Raw genomic sequence first — 21,376 nt, forward strand, 5'->3', positions numbered from 1 at the left:
ACCATCACCAACTGTCCCTGGGTAACTTCATTGATGCATTTATGATGAAACTTCTCATTTTCTGTTATGTTTTCACTCTTGGACCTTAAAGTAAATTAATCTTTTATCAGTTCCACAGTTCATTGAGTGTCATGATTTGGAAGAGATAATAAAATACTGGCTGGTTCTGCCCCCAGAGAGGACCCTGAACCTGCCTTTATTTCAGGAAACTGTACTAAAGGGAATTGATTTACCTGCCAAGACCGCTATAAAGAAAAGAATTGTCTGGAAGCAAAGCAGAGCCAGTAAATTAGGAATTGTCTAAATGTAGACACCATCCTCAAAGACTGGGAGGTGGAAAAATAAGAGCGTGTGATCAAATTCAGAAAACTAGAAATTTAAAATTATCATCAATGCATTCTTAAATTTTATTACTTTGAAACATTTTTTCACTGTTGATTTTGCCTTCCATTTCTAGGCACTAAACGACAGTATGCAAAATTCCATAGATTCTCTGGGGAGAAAAATAACATTTTAAAATAAGTCACCTCAAGTTCACAGCTTATATTATTGGCAACTGTGTGTGTGTGTGTGTGTGTGTGTGTGTGTGTGTGTGTGTGTGTGTACAAGGATCAGGCATATTATCTAAAAATCTTTTTTTTTTTTTTAAGTTCTGGGATACATGTGCTGAAAGTACAGATTTGTTACATAGGTATATATGTGCCCTAGTGGTTTGCTCAACCTATCAACCTTTCATCTAGATTTTAAGCCCTGCATGCATTAGGTATTTGTCCTAATGCTCTCCTTCCCCTTGCCCCAGTGTGTGATGATCCCCTCCCTGTGTCCATGTGCTCTCATTGTTCAACTGCCGCTTGTGAGTGAGAACATGTGGTGTTTGGTTGTCTGCTCCTGTGTTAGTTTGCTGAGAATGATGATTTCTAGCTTCATCCACGTTCTCGCAAAGAACATAAACTCATTCTTTATTATGGCTGCATAATACTCCATGGTGTATATGTGCCACATTGTCTTTACCCAGTCTATCATTGATGGGCATTTGGGTTGTTTCCAAGTCTTTGCTATTGTAAATAGTGCTGAAGTAATCATATGTGTGCATGTGTCTTTATAGTAGAATGATTTATAATCCTTTGGGTATATACCCAGTAATGGGATTGTTGGGTCAAATGGTATTTCTTGTTCTAGGTCGTTGAGGAATTGCCACACTGTCTTCCACAATGGTTGAATTAATTTACATTCCAACCAGCAGTGTAAAAGTGTTCCTATTTCGCCACATCCTCATCAGCATCTGTTGTTTCCTGACTTTGTAATGATCACCATTCCAACTAGAGTGAGATGGTATCTCGTGGTTTTGATTTGCATCTCTCTAATGACCAATGATGATGAGCATTTTGTCATATGTTTGTTGGCTGCATAAATGTCTTCATTTGAGAAGTGTCTGTTCATATCCTTTGCTCACTTGTTGATGGGGTTGTTACTTCCCTTGGTTAAGTTGTATTGAGGGTGTTGTTGGTTGCATCCATTTTCCCTTTCCTAATTTAATATCCATTCAGGTATCTCCTCCTAAACTATATAGCTGGTGAACTTCAGGGTAAGTTGATTACACTAATAGTTTCAAAGAAGGCTGTGACTTGCCCAAGGTAATCCAGTTTCTTGCTATAACTGGTTCAGGAAACCAGGCCTTAGCCAATCTGCCCTTAGCATTCCTTTGGTTGCAGGTTATTAATTAAATAATTAGGCCAGTGAGATGTGAAGGTTAATTTATTGGACAACATAGAAGGGAAGTTTTCCTGTCAAGAGAAAGTCTAAAGAGACAGATTCTGTATGTAGTTGTTTACCGATGTGAGGTCCAGTACTCCTGTAACTATCTTGCAACGAGACAGAGATGAAATCAATACAAAAAGAATGAAACTGCCAAGAATAGCTGAGCCAATCAGACCAAGTTCTAGTTAAACCAAGCCTTACTACCACCACACTTATGAATATTTTGAGGTTTTTGTGGACCTGGTTGAGTTGGGTTTTATATTACTTAAAATATTCTAACACCTACAATAGAATTATCTTCCATAATTAAGACAATTATATAACATCATGTTTTACCTTTTGCTTTTAAGCTATGAAGTTAGAGTCACACTTTAAATTCAACTACAAAAAGTACATATCCCTCCGTGGCCTGCATTTTTAGTCTTATTTTAACAAGGTCCAGTTTTGTCACCTACGTTTCTCTTGGTTCTGGTCATGATTATTATATTCACATGTATTTACTTTAAAAAACAATTTATTATAAACTTACAGAATAAGTTGAGGCATAAACTAACAAAGTGAAAAAAAATGAATAAACACAAAATAAGTGGAACTTTCTCAGAAGGTCCATGGTACAAACACAAGCAAGAAAAATTGAAGAAATGATTAAACATATTTTACAAACCAGAAAGTTTTATTGCAGAAAGTGTTCTGTTCATTTTCCACATAAATGGAACTCATTGTTATATCTTTATATAATCAACCAGAAGAAACAAGAATTGTTTTTATATGATTTTTAATGATCTAAATAGAATTCAAATTGCAAAATAACAGAATTGATAGCCTAAAAATTATTACAAAGTGCTTCATGTCATGCAGCTCATTTTATTTTTTCTGACTCATGCCATTTCGCTTCACTAATCTAATTAATTGGTACTAAAATATGTCACCCCTATTGCATTAAATTTTACATTAAAATTGTTTGCCTGCCAAAGGATATTTTTCTCTGGAATTGGGTTTATGGAATGAATGCATATTGCCTATTACACATTTTCACCATTTTGATAGACATTTGATTTCTTTTCATACATATCTATAGCATGGAGATCATACTGTATTTCATACCTAAAAACACTTATCAAATATTCGATGAGAGTACTACCAAAAAAAGTTTTATATATATATATATATATATATATATATATACACACACACACACACATATATATTATACGTTGTATATGCATTTAATGTAAGCCTGATGGAAAAGGAATCAACCCTGCTTGGTTTTACCTCTATTTCTTTATGCTGTAAATCCAAACTGTATTTTTGCAGGAGCTAAACCATAAAAACTGTCAACCAGACAGGCAGGAAATGCTTGCTAATCTTTGTTAGTAAGGGCTAGTAATTATGATTTCTTTTTAAAAATAAGTGGAAAAAATCTTTTGATGCTTCTTTGGCATATTAATGGCTTACAAATCACAGAATGATTGAGTTGATTTAGAAAATGACAGGAAAGTTTGTTGAAGAATGAAAGAAAAAAGCCCTCCCTGCCCCACTGAGTGCACAAACTTCTACCACCAGAGCTCCCTTCTTCAATGCATATTACTTTTATCATGAAGACTCGTGGGATGATCACTTAAATTTTCAGTTCTCTTGTATCAAGAAAGGAAGTTTTGATATGGGAAGAAACTAGTAGTGAGGAATTGGACAGCAAAATGGAAACATCGCAAGCTTTGCCTATTTCCTGCTTTAGCCCAGACCAGCTGAGAAGTGTACACACACAAGTCAGTGCAGTCAATCTACATTCAGCCAATCTACCTAAGTCATCCACATGTGCTGAAGACTTAACAACAAGACAGACCTCAGAGTTTCTGGGTCACCTTACTGACCTTGCTGTCACTGCTCTATTTGTAGGGCTCATTGTAATGATATAATTGTTATGTTGTATAAAATCATTGATAAAGCTGAATCCATGAAAATTTTCTTTCATAACATTTTCAAAATATAACAATTATAAATACAAAATTAAATACAAGCACTATTAAAATCTGCAACCCTCATCAAAATGCATCTAGAAGTAATTTTCATTTAGTGACAGCCATATAACTTGCATATTTCATGACAGCACATTAACTGGCCCATAAATTGGGTGGAACTACAAGGGAAACTCAGATTTGTTGCTACTTATCAGTCAATCAAACACTTATTTGAGCACCTATGCAGTTCTGGGCACTTCTGGCCCTATTTTTTCCACTCCCACTTCCTATTACCAGGATGCTCTTTGGTGGTTTCATGTATGTGGGGAAGCCTTACACAGGTATTGGTGAGTAAGGCTGTTGCTGCAAGGTTCTAAGCGAATGGAAGTCTGAGTGTGAGCAAATCACATATACACCCATGTAATGTCTTCTGAGCAGGCAGAAAAGCAAAGCTCTCTTTAACAGATTATTTTTTAGACTTTAATGACTTTAACAAAGCAACTAATGCAAGACTTTAGAGGCAGGGCAAAGTTCAGAGTCATAGACTTTCTTAGACCCTAAGCCTCAAAGCAGGTGCCTTTATGGAAACAACAAGAATGCAAGAGCACCTCTTTCTCATATGCCCTTATGCCCCAAGCAGAATTACATCACTCTCATTTCCTGAAGGACCACAGACCTCTGGCCTCAGAAGGAGTTAGTATGAATTAGTTTGTGGTTTATAGACTGCAGATAACTTTTTAATTATTATAGTATTTATATATAGCAGTCATGAAATAATTTTTGGTGGTAAATTCATTGCAATAGCTACCCATTATTCAATAAAAATAAGTAAGATTTCAAATAGATGATACCTTTAAAACTGCAGCAGAGGTTACACTTAAGTGGCTGGCTTTAAATTAATGTATATGGATACTCATTAGAACTATTTATTTCAATCATTCTCTTCACTGTATATATTTTTTGGAGGGATGCATGATGATAAAAGGGATGTTACACAGAAACAATAAGATCTAAGAGTTAAAGTGTACTTCATTCTTGTCTTACAATTCCTTCCAATCTGGCTTTAAATTCCTAGCAATGACTTTAAAAGCTTTCGAGAAAAATACAATAATATTGACAGCTTTCTGAAATACTGCCTTCAGAGTCCGTGATATTGATTGCTTATTCCCCAGTCCTATGCAGCTATAATCACAGAATGCCACAGAAGACAGGACTGATTTCCAAGTCAGACAGCCCATAATTAGTATTCCAGCACACTTGTCTTACTGTGCTACTATCCACTCTAAGCCTCAGCCACCTCATCTATAAAATGGTGATAATAAAATTACCCACTCCATAGGACGGCTGGAACTTTCATGGAATAGTGCATGTACAGCAGCAGTGTCTACAGAAGTGAGTATGAGTGGATGTTACTTCTGTCCTCCATTCCCTTTCTGCAATGACTACACTGTTGTTGTCCAGTGTTAGCTACATATTAGAAGCTATAACCTCTCATGTAGATGGGATGTGTAAACATGGCCATATTTTAGTATCAAATGTACCTAGGTAAATTCTGGGCTCCTGCATGCCCACCATGTGGTAGCTGCCACCTAATTCCATTTGGACTTTCTACTTCTGATTTTACTGAACATGCTTTTTCAGATGAAAATGAAGTGTTGTTTATTTCCTAGGACTGACACTGATGCTACTTGTCAATTATTTCTCCCAGGTGGCAGAAAAATTTTGCCCTCCTCTCTGCATTCTTAAATGATAGCCACCATCCTCTAAATGAACAAATTCCCCAAATTTTGACTCTGAATAATGTTGCTGTCAAGCACCGTCTACCTTGATTACTACTTTGGTTCCATGGTTACCAGGGAAGATGATATTTCTCCAGAAATAGCATAATCTTAGAAACAACTCTAGGAAAAGATAATATTGAAATCTTAATAATTTTCTTATGAAAATACATTACTGAAATTTACAGAAGGCCAATGTATGCCCAACTTCAATTTATTATGCTCCAAAAGCCACATGTAAACCAGTTATTTGAAACACAAAATGTATTTTTTCATAAAATGTTTTACACTAGATTTAGTGTTCCTATCTATCACACATAATCTTCTGTAATCCATATTGTACCTGAGGTATGGTCCCAGATGCACTGATTTATACAATGAGCCAATATTTATGTAACTCAAATTATGTAAACCTCATCAGCTGGCAAGTCTAAATTAATTCAATTGTTCAATACAAATGTATTGCATACTACTAAATGCCAGGCACTATTCCAGGAACTTCAGATACAATAATAAGACAGTTCTTGGCCTATGTTTATGGACTAGAGGGGAAAAGATTATAATCAAAAAGCATTTTACAATCTCAGATATGGACAACTGCTATGAAAGATCAAAAGCAGGAAAATGGGAAGAGAAAAATGGGGTATACTTTTGGAACATGTCTTTCTGAGGAGGTGACATTTGAGCAGAGATTTAAATAAAGTGGGGTGTTAGCAAAGTGAATGCCTGGTGGAGAAGCATTTCAGTCAGAGCAACAGCCATTCAAGTGCCCTTAAGTGGACTGGTTAGTTGTCTCTAGGAAATGCAAGAAGGCTTGGCAGTTAGAGAGCCACAAGGAAAAGGCTGAATGCAGGAAATGAGGTCTGGGATGGGCCTGATCACTAAGGCATTGCGAGCCCTGAAGATTACTTTGGGTTTTATTTTGAACATATTGCGAAGTCATTGGAGAGTTGAGAGTGAAAGAGGGACATTTTTAAAAGACACTTCTAAAAAATTAATGTAGATACCAGACAAAAATAAAATGCAAGGCCACAAGAGAGAAAGCATAGAGTCCAGATAGGAGAATATTTCTATATTACACATAGAGATGATGAAGGCTTGGACAAGAGTGGCAATGTTGAATGTCATGAGAAGTGATCAGTTAAATCAAGGAGGTTGTATCAAAGGCAATAAGGCAAATTCATCAAATTGGGCTAATTATTCCTTTGGTACACATTTCTCAGTCACCCCTCAGTCCTCAGAAGAAGAGACCCCTAGCAGATCTGATCCCCAAGTATGCTAGACATTCTTATCTAAGCTGAGAAAAAAACAGCCAAAATTATAAGACATTTCTACAGAAAAAAAAAAACTTGGTTCCAAAAGGGCATGCCAGGAGCACATGTCAGCCTCTCAGAGGTGAAAATGACCAAAAGATTCAGCTACCAAGGAATGTGCTAACTTTACCTGCATATACTAAAGCAATGGTCTCTAGCTCATCTCCCCAGATTTGTGCCCTGGGAGATTACCGGTCAAAGTCTCCTTTATGAGCCTAAAGCCCACTGATATTACCATACATTTAATAATTTTCTTTTTTACCAGAAAAAAATATATAAGAATACTAGACAATGGCCATTATTATAATCAAGTAAGTCTCACTAAGAGTTCAAAGAAAAATTGTACCAGATGGAATTAAACAGGCAAGGAAGACTTTATTCGAGACTATTGCAATAGAGGGGAGACTGAACTCAGCTCTGCTGAAACAAATCTGGAGAGTTTTTAAGTCCTGAGATGAGCTAGAGGAAAAGTACTAGAAAACATTAACACGGAGGTGGGTCAATGTGATTAAACCAACTATTTGCTAATGGGCACTTATTGAAGTTATGTTTCTACCTTCCCTTATAGACTATGAGATAGGGGTTCTAGCTTTCCTAATGATTACATTTCAAAGGCTCCCAGATTCTTAAGAAAGACATTCCTGGGTTGTAGAAGATTTACATCTCAATAAGACAGAGGGAAAAAGAATTTACAAATTTTCTAAAGTAAATTCTCTTAAAAAAAAGGGGGGGGGGGGGGGAAAGGGAGAGGTTGTGGGGGTTAGAGTCTGGAAGAAAACTGAAGTTTAGAGAAGCTGAGGCAAGTGTTAAGGCTGTTTGGGTTAGAAAAAAGAACATCAATAATCAATAATTACAAAGTTTGTGTGATAAATCTTTGCCCAGAACCTTTCCAGGTGGCTATTCATTGCTATTAATCCTCCTTAAACAAAGTGATACGGTTCTAATTTGATGTTAGCACATAGTAGTTATCTGCTCCAGAAAAGGTTATCAAACACGCATTGCTGGAGCCAACATCACTCAGCTGTGGGTAAATAGAGCTGTATTAACCTCCCAAAAAGTTAGGAGGTCCAGAATGGCTCAGAAGAAAAAGATTTTTAAAGATTTCACAAGATTAATAAGTCTCTTGATCTTTGGGATACTAAAATCTCTGTCTTATTGTTTTCTTGTTTGTTTAAGTATTGAAAAGTCAAAAGTTTAGTCTGGAGAAAGGAGTCAGCCCTGATTCTAGCAAGGGCCTTCAAAAGTCATTTCTTAGAATTTTGAACTTGAGAACAACATTGCCTCCTGAGAAAATAGGAGTTTACAGTTCAGGGACCCCACTGTTCCTACAAGGATGCTGTCATATAAATCAAATATTTATAAATCAAGAACTGCCTACAGAGGTCAAGATTAAGAGACAGTTCTTAATTCTTTGTCAGTTTTTTAAAATATGTGGACATTTGTATAACATTTTGAATTAACATAATTATAGAAATGGAGAATAGGTTAGTGGCTCCCAGGAGTTAGGGATGGAGTGAGAGGGCAAGCAAGGTTATAAGGGGCCCCAGAAGGGATTCCTATAGTGATGGTACAATTAAGTAGCTTAATTGTGGTGGTAGTCACGCCACAATTGTAGCTTGTGTCACACAAAACTACAGATCTGATGAAACTGCATAGCGCTTATTGTGCACCCCCCACCACGACCTCCATTTTCTTAGAGAATTTACTTTAGAAAACTTGTAATTGTAAATTCTTTCTTTCCCTGTACTTTTGAGATGTAAATCTCCTACAACCCAGGAATGTCTTTCTCAAGCATCTGGGGAGCCATTTGTTTGAAATGTAATCATTAGGGAAGCTAGAACTCCTTTTTCACAGTCTCTAAGGGAAAGAAGGAACATAATTTCAATAAACTCAATGAACACACACACACACACACACACACACACGTATGTATAACCGGTGGAATTTGAATAACCTCTATGTTTTGTATCCATGTCAATTCCCTGGGTTTGACATTGTATGAAAGTTACGCAAGGGCCAGGCACAGTGGCTCATGCCTGTAAATCCCAGCATTTTGGGAGCCAAGGCAGGTGGGTCATGAGGTCAGGAGATCGAGACCATCCTGGCTAACACAGTGAAACCCTGTCTCTACTAAAAATACAAAAAGAAAATTAGCCAGTGTGGTGGCATGCACCTGTAATCCCAGCTACTCGGGAGGCTGAGGCAGGAGAATCACTTGAACCCAGGAAGTGGAGGTTGCAGTGAACTGAGGTCATGCCACTGCACTCCAGACTGGGCAACAGAGTGAGACTCCGTAAAAAAAAAAAAAAAAGTTACGCATTACACAGATGTCAACATTGAAGAGAATGGATGAAAGGCACACAGGACCTCACTATACATTTCTTTGCAATTTCCTATGCATTTATTATTATTGCACAGTAAAAAGCTAAAAAAAGAAATAAGAAAAGATACGGACAAATTAAAGTGCCTCCAGAGGGTGACCAAAATGGTAAGAAACAGGAGATATTTCATCTTAAAACAGAAAGCAGGAAGAGAGAGCACTAAAGACCTTACACTTCTTGAAAATACTGCATCTGAGATTAAATTTATTCTGGAAAGCAGGTAGAGCTTCCAGACAGGCAGATTTCAGCTCATTGCAAGGAAAGGTTTTTTAATTTGGGGCTTTCTGAAATGAAAACAAATCCTCGAAACATAGTAAACTTAATTTCACTGAAAACGTTCAATCAAACTTGGATGACTAATTTTCAAAAACATTGCTAGAGTAATTTCAGAATAGGATAGGAAGATGGATTTTCTGAAGTATCTTGCCAAAAAAATTCCCCACAGTTATTATATCTTCTTCTCTGGCTCTAAGTATTACTATATACAGACTCAACCCACCTTATACTTACCAACCCAGACTCCAGTTGTAAAAAAAATCAGAATAACTATAATGTACCAAATGCCACTTTGCTGCATTATCCAGAGAATTTTCAAAGGGTGACACACTTATGTTACAGTGAGTGGAAACATTTAGCAAAGTGTTTTCTAAAACAGAGCTGTTCACTCAAAACAGGAAGCATGATGGAATTTAGAAAAAGAAATAATATTGTAGTGCCACAATATGCAACTGCAGACTTGTACAAATTTGAACCAGATTTTCAAAAATCTATATATATACAGAAAAAATTACCCAAGGTGTTGGAAAACCATTTTCTAGCTCAAAATATATCATGCCCAAGTTTGTTTTAAAATTGTTTATTTAAAATTACAGACACAATGTGTTAAATGTAGAGTTAAAAAATGTTTGAGAAAGAATGGACCATAGGATTCATCTAGTTGAACTAAAGGGCAAGTTACCTAATTCCAGACAGAATTTCCAGTCCAGTGCTTTTTCTACTACACCTTGCTCAATCTAAATTAAATACCTCTTACAGCAGTTATGCTGCAAAAAGCATAGAGAAAGACAAACCACACTTCTGTCAGTAGACAGAACAGCTAGAAATATGAATGAACTCAAACAAAAAAACATGCCCTAATGGAATGATCAGTCATCCCTGAATATTGTTTTTGATGTTATAATGATTGAAAAATGTTCATGCTTTTATTTCATCTGGATTTTTGTTTTTGTTTGTAAAGGACACAAAAAGATCAGAATGAGGAATGTTTTTACTTCAGGCTCTAGCATGAGGGTGTACAATTGCTATAAAGCCCAAATATAACTACCTCAGAGAGAAAAAGAACAACCTAATCCAGATGACTATGATGTGGTGGGGAATGGGCAAAAAAGGCAAGCAGCCAAAAAACTAGTGTTGAGAAAAGGGGCAAAAATCAAGGAGCTGCAAATCCCATGAGTTCTGAGTCATGGGCTCCTAATCTGAGGGTGCACTACCAATAGATTTAGTTTTGTAGCATCGATAAAAACTGTTATTGCAAGTGAAATTAATAGATTTAAGTATTGATTTATTTCAGTCCTCTCTAGAAATATATAGCTTTCCTGAAATAGTATTTATATAAATTATATTCTGATGGCTGTTTAGTTTACCCATATATTCATCTAATACCCACACTGGGGTCACTTTAACACATCTATCCATTAATTCATTTATTCAACATATATTTACACCATGCTTGTTACATGGCCAGTACTTTCCTAGACACTAGAAATACAAATATCAAAAAGAAAATGTTTTAACTTCCCAACCCAATGTAGGATCTTTCTTATGATGTCCCTGAAAGATAGTCTCTGACTAGATGCAGTGACAGGAAACTAAGTAATTACCCAGGCATCTGATTCTATTTTTAGACTGATGTAATTGTTCAAAAAATCCATTTAAGGTAGTATGAGTTATTTTTAAATATTCAAGCAAAAATAATGTGATACCTCAGAAATTAGGAAAATCAAATTAAAACAAATTCACCAGGACGGGTGCGGTAGCTCATGCCTATAATCTCAGCACTTTGGGAAGCTGAGGCTGGTGGATCACGAGGTCGAGAGATCGAGACCATCCTTGTCAACACGGTGAAACCCCATCTCTACTAAAAATACAAAAATTAGCTGGGCATGGTAGCACAGCCTGTAGTCCCAGCTACTCAGGAGACTGAGGCAGGAGAACTGCTTGAACCCAGGAGGTGGAGGTTGCGGTGAGCCAAGATTGCACCACTGCACTCCAGGCTGTGTAACAAGAGTGAAACTCTGAAACTCTATCTCAAAAAAAAAAAAAAAAATTCACCAAAATTGGCAGGAAAGTCACTATCAGTCATTCCATGGGAAGCATACACACATACCCCAACAACTGGACGTAGATAACACATAATTTACATACATACAACACATGCAAACACATGCATATTTCACTTTAAAATAAATAATTTAAAATAAATTGTGTCTGTGTATATCAGACAGACACAATTTATTTTAAAGTGAAAATCAGACATAATCCCTCAGTCATGTTACCTTTTCTCCTCCACCATCTGCCCATTGCACTGGCTCTATATGGGTTCAGGTATTTATTATTCCATTGAGAGCTGGCAGCTCAATTGACCATGGTAGATTCTCATGAGACCCCAATAGTTGGCACAAAGTCCTTTCCTGTCTCTCACCAGCTACAAACTCAAAATTCTTTCCTTCCTAAAGCTGATAGAGGATCCAGAAACCAAGTTTACCAGGAAAGATACCTACCATCTCTTTTCCAGCACGTCTGCAGGTCAACCCTTTGGGGAGATAGCACATAGTCTATATCCCTTCTCTTCTTGGACAATTGACTGTTTTTGCTTCCCAGAGCCTCGATTTGTTCATTTTTTCCTTCAGAGGAAGAAAAACTTAACATAGCAACACCTGAGCACTGAATAAGAACTGAGTATAAAAGAAGATTCACTGAAATTTGGAGTTAAAAGACCCTCGGGAAATGACAACCTGAAAATGAAAGAAAGTTAAGTGATTTTATATTGCTCAAGGTCAATATAAATTTATTAAAAATGCTAACGCATGGGCTAAGAAAACAGATAACAGGAAAGAAAGTATAAGTTACTACAGAAGATTAAAATAATAAAAAAGAGGTATGTTTAAAGAATAAAAAGGGAAGATGGTCAACTAGATGCAGCCAGTAGGAACATCTCCCACCAAAGGACCAGAACATCTGGAAGACTGGCACACTTAGGCAGATAGTCAGAGGGAAGGCACTGAGATTGGACGGAGGGAAGACACAGATGCTGGACTGAAGGAGGAGAAAGCTGGGAATTCTGCACAGGGTTACCGTGCACCAGGACATGTTTCTAGCCCCCAACAATTCCTACAAAAGGGGTGAATTGTACAGGCAAGGAGTAACCTGCTCTCTTGTCATGGACCTTTGGAATTCCAGCAGGAAGAGATCCCTCAACCACCATAGATACTTGAGTTGGAAGGGAGAGCTGCTTGGATAAGTGGTAGGGGCAGAAAGCTTAGAGAAGTGGTAGGGACAGAACTCCAGCCAGTGTGGAGCCCATAGGGTTTGGTACAGAAGCATCTCTAGTGAAGCACAGTCAGGAACGCCCATGTTCCTAGGCTTGACTTGCTCCCATAGGAGACTTTAGCCCTAGGGGAAGTGTCATATCTGAATTCTGCTGGGCAGTCATGCCCATGAGATTGGGTGGGTCTGACTAATGAACACTCAGTCTGCTGGCCTCTCCCAGGGCCCCAGCATGGCTACACCTGCTTGCAGTGCATCCCTCAGGTACCACCTAGGAGCCCTTATCATAGCTGCTGAGCTGACGGACAGCATCTCAATAGATGCAGAAAAGGCTCTTGATAAAATTCAACACCTCTTCCTCTTAAGAACTCTCAATAGACTAGGTGTCAAATGAACACACCTCAAAATAGTAAGAGCCATCTATGACAAACCAACAGCCAACATCATACTGAATGGGCAAAAGCTGGAAGCATTCCCCTTGAAAACTGGCACAATACAAGGATGCCCCTTCTCATCACTCCTATTCAACATAGTATTGGAGGTCCTGGCCAGAGCAATCAGGCAAGAGAAAGAAATAAAAGGAATCCAAATAAGAAGGAAGAAGTCAAACAATCCCTGTTTGCAGATCACATGATTTTATATCTAGAAAACCCCATAGTCTCAGCCCAAAAGCTCTGTAAGCTGATAAACAACTTCAGCAAAGTAAAAGATACAAAATCACGAGCATTCCTATACATCAGCAACAGGCAAGCCAAGAGCCAAATCAGGAACATAATCCCATTCACGATAGCCATGAAAAGAATAAAATATTTAGTAATACAGTTAACCAGGGAGGTGAAAGATCTCTAAAATGGAAATTACAAAACACTGCTCAAAAAAATCAGGGATGACACAAACAAATGGAAAAACATACTGTGTTCATAGATAGGAAGAATCAGTATCATTAAAATGGCCATACTGCCCTAAACAACAGATTCTGGCAAGGTTGCATAGAAAAGGGAACATTTATACACTGTCAGTGAGAGTGTACATTAGTTCGGCCATTATGGAAGGCAGTGTGGTGATTCCTCAAAAAGCTAAAATCAGAACTATCATTTGACCCAGCAATCCCATTACTGGGTATACATCCAAAAAAATATAAATCATTCTACCATAAAGACACATGCACACGTGTGCTCATTGAAGCACTATTCGCAATACTGAAGAAATTGAAACAACTTAAATGCCCATTATGGTAGACTGGATAAAGAAAATGTAGTACAGATACACCATGGAATACCATGCAGCTATTAAGAAGGATGAGATCTTGTCCTTTGCAGGAACATGGATGGAGCTGGAGGTCATTATCCTTAGCAAACTAACACAGTAACAGAAAACCAAATACTGAATGTTCTCACTAATAAGTGGGAGCTAAGTGATGAGAACACATGGACACAAAGAAGGGAACAATAGACACTGGGGCCTTCCTGAGGGTAGAGGGTAGGAGGAAGTAGAAGAGCAGAAAAAATAACTATTGGGTACTGGGCTTAATACCAGGGTGTCAAACTAACCTGTACAACAAACCCTATGACACGAGTTTACCTTAATGGCAAAGCTGCACATATACTCATAAACCTAAAATAAAAATTTTTTAAAAAAGAAAAACTTGGATTTCCAAGAAAGTTCTAGCTGCTTCTTTGAAAGAAAGAAGAGGAAAATGTTTTCATTTGATAAAGGATGAACACAGAATTCATAAAACAAGGCATGATTAATATTTCCATCAGTGGTTCTGCATAATAAATTTCTAACAACTCATCAGATACATTTGTCATGAGATGAAATCTCTCATTCTGTAAGTTCTTTCAAGCAGTCCTAATCAAACCTCTTGTCAAGTCTAGTATCAAAGGAAAGAAGTCATGCTATTTTAAGGCAGCTCTCAGGTCTACCAAAGTCCAAACACACTCAGTGCCTTCCAAAGTACCCAGCAACATTTCACCATGTTGAACACTGAAAACCTCTAAGGTTCCTAATAAATTCTTTTTAAGAAACAGAAGAATGATATGCCAGAATAGTGGCTGGTTTTAATGCACTTGATTTTGTACCTCAGGTATCAAATTCAATGATAAGTGATTTTAGTTTGGACTAGAATTAAACCAGAATTTCTGCATTTCTTGATACCTCTTTTTTCTCTCTCCCCTCTCTGGTCAGCTTATAAAACTGTCGGCCTGATGTGGTGATTAATCCATCAGGCTATCACAGCTTTGAGTCTAATTAAGATGATCTAACTAACTCTCTGCTTTCTATTATTCTTTATGCATTAATAACTCATCATGACTTGTATAAAGAAATAGAAAAAGTGAAGAAACCTATACAAAAGTTTACTCAATGGTAAAACAAAGAAGGGGTAATCAATTTAATCAGGGAAAGTGGATGAGAAGTGTGCCAACAAAAGTTCTAAGGAAGAGGGAAAATGTGAAATACAACTTTGTTAGTGCTCAAGGATGGAAAAGAGAAGGAACTTCCAGACAGTTTCAGGCTTGTCCCAGACTGAAGCCAATCAGGCACCGAGGGAGGCCTGTAAAGAGCCTGAGCTTCAGGAAATCCCTGGTTCAAGTCAACATTTCCAGAGTTGGATCAATCAGGGGATTTTACCTTTCTTCTCTGGCCAACACTTTACTTTTTTTCAAAGACTGTAAATCCCTGCTTTAATTTCCAGTACTTTTATTCCCCAAGGCTTAGGTCCTTATCTTCCCTTTCAAGCATCTAAGGAGACATTATTCTGTTTCTAGACCCGGACCTTAAAATAGGGCCCCCATCTACCTCAAAGTCAGCCTGCCTAGACTTCCACTGAATGTCTGAATTATTTTCGCTACCAAAATGCTGAGATGTTCTCATATCTGGGATTCCTTAACTTGGAGATTTTTGGTAATTTCTATGAAAATTCCTCCAACTAGTGAGTTTACCTGGTTTTTGTTTTCCAATCTTTCTCAGCTAGCCATCACAGCCAAAGTTAATTATAATTCAAGTGGTAAAATATCATCTTTGCTTATAAAAAGCAAAATCGACTTGCATGTAATTTTTTCACTTAACTCAAAAATAATACTGTACTATTTGGAGTATATTTAAAGTTGTTTATAGTAAAACAAAGTGGCAAAAGAACATAGCAATCCATATTTTGAATCAAACAATAAAATAATAGTATAGATTTATGACTTAGTTAAATGTTCAAACTTTGAGCTGAAGTAGCTGCCCATAATTGCTGTCTATTGAATTTACCTCTGAACAACGTATTAACTCATATGTCACCAATAAATGTTTCTATAATATTAAAAATAATGACAATAATGCTGCTTTGAAAGGTCAATTTAAAAAGTTAAACAAGAAGACTTCCAGTTCTGGGTAGAAGGGAGTAGTTTGTGGCATACTAAAGTTGCCACAAAAACAAACAAGTAAAAAATATAGGAAAAAAATAATCATCAGAAGTCTGAGAAAGCAATTTGTGCCATAGAAGTTAAAGTTTCAAAGAAGACAGAACCTCAAAAAGGTAAACTGATGATCTGAAGCCACTTTCTTCCTGTGAGCATTTGCTCACTCTAGGCTTAGGCAAGAGGCTGAGAATCTGAGAGGGAATGTCACAATGTTATGGTGACAAAATCAGAGTGTTGAGAGGTCTTAAAACATGCCAGCATCTTCTTCAAGGCATTTACCAAATTTCTGAAGGCACATAGGGCTGGAAGTAGAAACTTCTCATCAGAAAAAGGGTTTTTAGTCTTAAAGCTTTGAACACTATGGATCAATGCTAAGGAGCTACCACCAGGGAAGGGTTCCCAGTGAGTTCAGCAGGATCCTAGTTTAAAGCTCTATAGAACTATAACCTAAGATAAAGAGAAGGAAAAAAAATTACTGGCAACCTTAAAAATAAATTTTAAATGCAATTCAGTCTTAGCACTGCTAGGTCTTGTTTTAGTTCATTTTCACAATGATGATAAAGATGTACCCAAGATTGGGCAACTTACAAAAGAAAGAGGTTTATTAGACTTACATCTACATGGCTGGGAGGCTTCACTATCAAAGAGAAGGTGAAAGGCACGTCTCACATGGCAGCAGACAAGAGAAGATAGCTTGTGCAGGAAAACTCCCCTTTCTAAAATCATCAGATGTCTTGACTCTTTTCTGCTATCACAAGAACAGCATGGGAAAGACCTGCCCCATGATTCTGTTATCCCCCACCAAGTTCCCCACAAAACACATGGGAATTCAAGATGAGATTTGGGTGGGGACACAGAATCAAACCATATCATTCTGCCCCTGGCCTCACATTTCAAAACCAGTCATGTCTTCCCAACAGTCCCCCAAAATCTTAACTCATTTCAGCATTAACTCAAAAGTCCACAGTCTAAAGTCCAAAGTTTCATCTGAGATAAAGCAAGTCCCTTCTACTTATGAGCCTGTAAAATCAAAAGCAAGTTAGTGGAGGATCGATCCAAGATGGCTGTTTAGGAACAGCTCAGGATTGCAGCTCCCAGTGAAAGTGCAGAGGGTGAGTGGACGCCGCATTTTTATTGCCCACGGACTAGGAAATTCCCAGGTGGAGGAGCTCCACAGGTCGCCAGCGCGGCTGTTTTGGCCAGTGTGGCTGTGCCAGCTGGCGCCAGTGCTTTGCCCTGCACAGCTGCTTCACCGGCACCCCAGAGCAGCAGTTCTCCGTACAAAATACATCATTCCGGGTGCCCTTTTGGCTGGCGATTAAAGCCACGGGAAGTCGCCCATTTGTCTGATTAAAAAGGGGACTGAGCAGGGAACCAGGACAGTAGATTCCAAGGAAAAAAAAACTCCACGAATCTCAGTGCCACTGTTTAAGCCAGCACAGTGACTTGCCGCAGGGGAAAACACTCAGACCTGGTGGCTCTCCAACAGGCGACTGGAGCACCAACTTAAAAAAAAAAAAAAAAGGCTCTGAGGCAGGGAGCCAGCGATCAGGCTTGGCTTGTCCCACCCCCACAAAAGAATAGCAATCAGAAACTCTCCGGATTGATAGATTCACAGCAATTGCAGCTGAACCCAGGAGGGTCCAGCTCTGTGAGGGAGGGGCGTCCACCATTACAGAGGCAGCCCACCACTACGGAGGTAGTCAGCCAATGCTGAGGCAGCCCGCCATTGCCAAGGCAACCCGCCACTGCAGAGAGACTCCACCCCAACAGAGGTGGGCCACCCTTGCTGAGGCTGTCCTAACTACACCCATATAAACAGGACAGCAGGGAAGTTGACTCGGCAGCTGGGCGGAGCCCACAGCAGCTCAGCAAAGCCTCTACAGGCAGACAGTGACTAGGCTGCCTCCTTGCTGGGCAGAGCGGCTCTGAAGGAAAAAAAAAGAAGGCAGCAGCATAACATAAACTCATAAAGCCCTAAATCCCTGGGACAGAGCACCTGGGAACAAAAAGCAGTTTATGACTTCTGCTGCAGCAGACCTAAATCTACCTGCCCAGCAGCTCTGAATGAACAACAGAGCTCACGGCTCAGCATTTGAGATCCTATAAATAAGAGACCATCTCCTCGAACAGCTCCCTGACCCCTGTATATCCAAAGAGCCACCTCATAAAGGAGAGATCAGATTGACACTTGGCGGGTATCCTTCTGGGACAAAGATAGCAGAAGAAAACTGGTAACAATCTTACTGTTCAGTGGCTGCTGCAGGTGATACCCAGGCAAGCAGCGCCTGGAGAGGACCTCAGAAGACCTACATCAGAGGGGCCAGACTGCCAGAAGGAAAACCAAGAAACAGAAATAACCTCATCATCAACAAACAGAACGTCCACTCAGAGACCCAATCTGAAAGCAAGCAACTACAAATACGACAGGTGGATAAATCTATAAGGTGGGAAGAAACCAGTGCAAAAAGGATGAAAACACCAGAAACCAGAACACCTCTCATCCTAAAAGGGATCACAACTCCTCACCAGCAAGGGAACAAGGTTGGATGGAGAACAAGTGTGATGAAATGACAGAATCAGACTTCAGAAGGTGGGTAGTAAGAAACCTCTGTGAACTAAAAGAACATGTTCTAACCCAATGCAAAGAAATTGAGAACATTGAAAAAAGATTAGACGAAATGCTAACGAGAATGGACAAAATAGAAAGGAATATAAGTGAATTGAGGGGGTGAAAAACACAACAAGAGAACTTCATGAAGCATGCACAAGTATCAACAGCCGAATTGACCAAGCAGAAGAAAGGATATCAGAGGTCGAAGATCAACTCAATGAAATAATACGAGAAGGCAAGAATAGAGAAAAAAAGGGTAAAGAGGAATGAACAAAGTCTCCAAGAAATCTGGGACTATGTGAAAAGACCTAATCTACGTTTGATAGGCGTACATGAATGCGACAAAGAGAATGAATCCAAGCTGGAAAATACTCTTCAGGATATTATCCAGGAAAACTTCCCCAACCTAGAAAGACAGGCAAATATTCAAGTCCAGGAAATACAGAAAACACCACAAAGATATTCGTCAAGAAGAGCAACCCCAAGGCACATAATCGTCAGATTCACCAGGGTTGAAATGAAGGAGAAAATACTAAGGGCAGCCAGAAAGAAAGGTCGGGTTACCCACAAAGGGAAGCCTATAAGACTCACAACAGATCTCTCAGCAGAAACCTTGCAAGCCAGAAGAGAGTGGGGGCCAATATTCAACATCCTTAAAGAAAAGAACTTTCAACCCAGAATTTCATATCCAGCCAAACTAAGCTTCATACGTGAAGGAAAAATAAAATCCTTTGTGAACATGCAAGTACTCAGAGATTTCATCACCACCAGGCCAGCTTTACAAGAGCTCCTGAAAGAGGCTCTACACATATAAAGGAACAACCAGTACCAGCCACTCCAGAAACAGGCCAAAGGGTAAAGAGAATCAACACAATGAAAGATCTGCATCAACGATTGGGCAAAAAAGCCAGCTAGCACCAAAATGGCAGTATCAAATTCACACATAACAATATTAACCCTAAATGTAAATGGACTAAATGCCCCAATCAAAACATACAGACTGGCAAGTTGGATAAAAAGCCAAAACCCATCAGTGTGCTGTACCCAGGAAACCCATCTCACATGCAAGGATATACAAAGGCTCAAAATAAAGGGAAAGAGGAAGATTTACCAAGCAAATGGAGAGCAAAAAAAAGCAGGAGTTGCAATTCTCATCTCTGATAAATTAGACTTGAAAGCAACAAAGATCAAAAGAGACAAAGAAGGACATTACATAATGGTAAAAGGATCAATGCAACAAGAAGAGCTAACGATCCTAAATATATATGCACCCAATACAGGAGCACCCAGATACATAAGGGAAGTTCTTACTGACTTACAAAGAGACTTAGACTCCCACACAATTATAGTGGGAGACTTTAACCACCCCATTGTCAATATTAGACAGATCAACCAGACAGAAAATTAACAAGGATATCCAGAACTTGAACTCAGACCTGGACCAAACAAACCTAATAGACATTTACAGAAAACTGCCCAAATCCACAGAATATACATTCTTCTCAGCACCACATCACACTTACTCTAAAATTGACCACATAATTGGGAGTAAATCACTCCTCAGCAAATGCAAAAGAACAGAAATCATAACAAAGAGTCTCTCAGACCACAGTGCAATCAAGTTAGAACTCAGAATACAAAAACTAGCCCAGAACCACACAGCTTCATGGAAACTGCACAACTTGCTCTTGAATGTTGACTGGATAAATGTGAAATGAAGACAGAAATAAAGATGTTCTTCAAAACCAATGAGAATGAAGACACAACATACCAGAATCTCTGGGACACATTTAAAGCAGTCTCTAGAGGAAAATATATAGCAATAAGTGCCCACATGAGAAGCAAGGAGAGATCAAAAATTGACACCCTATCATCAAAACTGAAAGAGCTAGAGGAGCAAGATTAAAAAAGCTCAAAGTCTAGCAGAAGACAAGAAATAGCTAAGATCAGAGCAGAACTGAAGGAGATAGAGACACAAAAAACCCTTCAAAAAATCAATAAATCCAGGAGCTGGTTTTTTGAAAAGATCAACAAAATAGACAGACCACTGGCCAGATTAATAAAAAAGAAAAGAGAGAATAACCAAATTGATGCAATAAAAAACGACAAAGGGGATATCACCACAGATTCCACAGAAATTCAAACCATCATCAGAGATTATTACAAACAACTCTACGCACATAAACTAGTAAACCTGGAAGAAATGGATAAATTCCTGGACACTTCCCTCCTCCCAAGCCCAAACCAGGAAGAAGCCGAAACCCTGAACAGGCCCATAACAAGGTCTGAAGTTGAGGCAGCAATTAAGAGCTTACCACCCAAAAAAAGCCCAGGTCCAGACGGGTTCACAGCCAAATTCTACCAGACATACAAAGAGGAGCTGGTACCATTCCTTCTGAAACTATTCCAAACAATACAAAAAGAGGGAATTCTTCCCAAATCATTTTATGAGACCAACATCATCCTGATTACAAAACCCGGCAGAGACTCAACAAGAAAAGAAAACTTCAGGCCAATATCCATGATGAACATAGATGCAAAAATCTTCAATAAAATACTGACAAGCTGATTGCAACAGCACATCAAAAATCTTATCCTCCATGATCAAGGAGGCTTCATCC

This window comes from Sapajus apella, unplaced genomic scaffold, assembly GCF_009761245.1.
Source record: "Sapajus apella isolate SASKATOON/1434 unplaced genomic scaffold, GSC_monkey_1.0 scaffold28, whole genome shotgun sequence".
Lineage (NCBI taxonomy): Eukaryota > Metazoa > Chordata > Mammalia > Primates > Cebidae > Sapajus > Sapajus apella.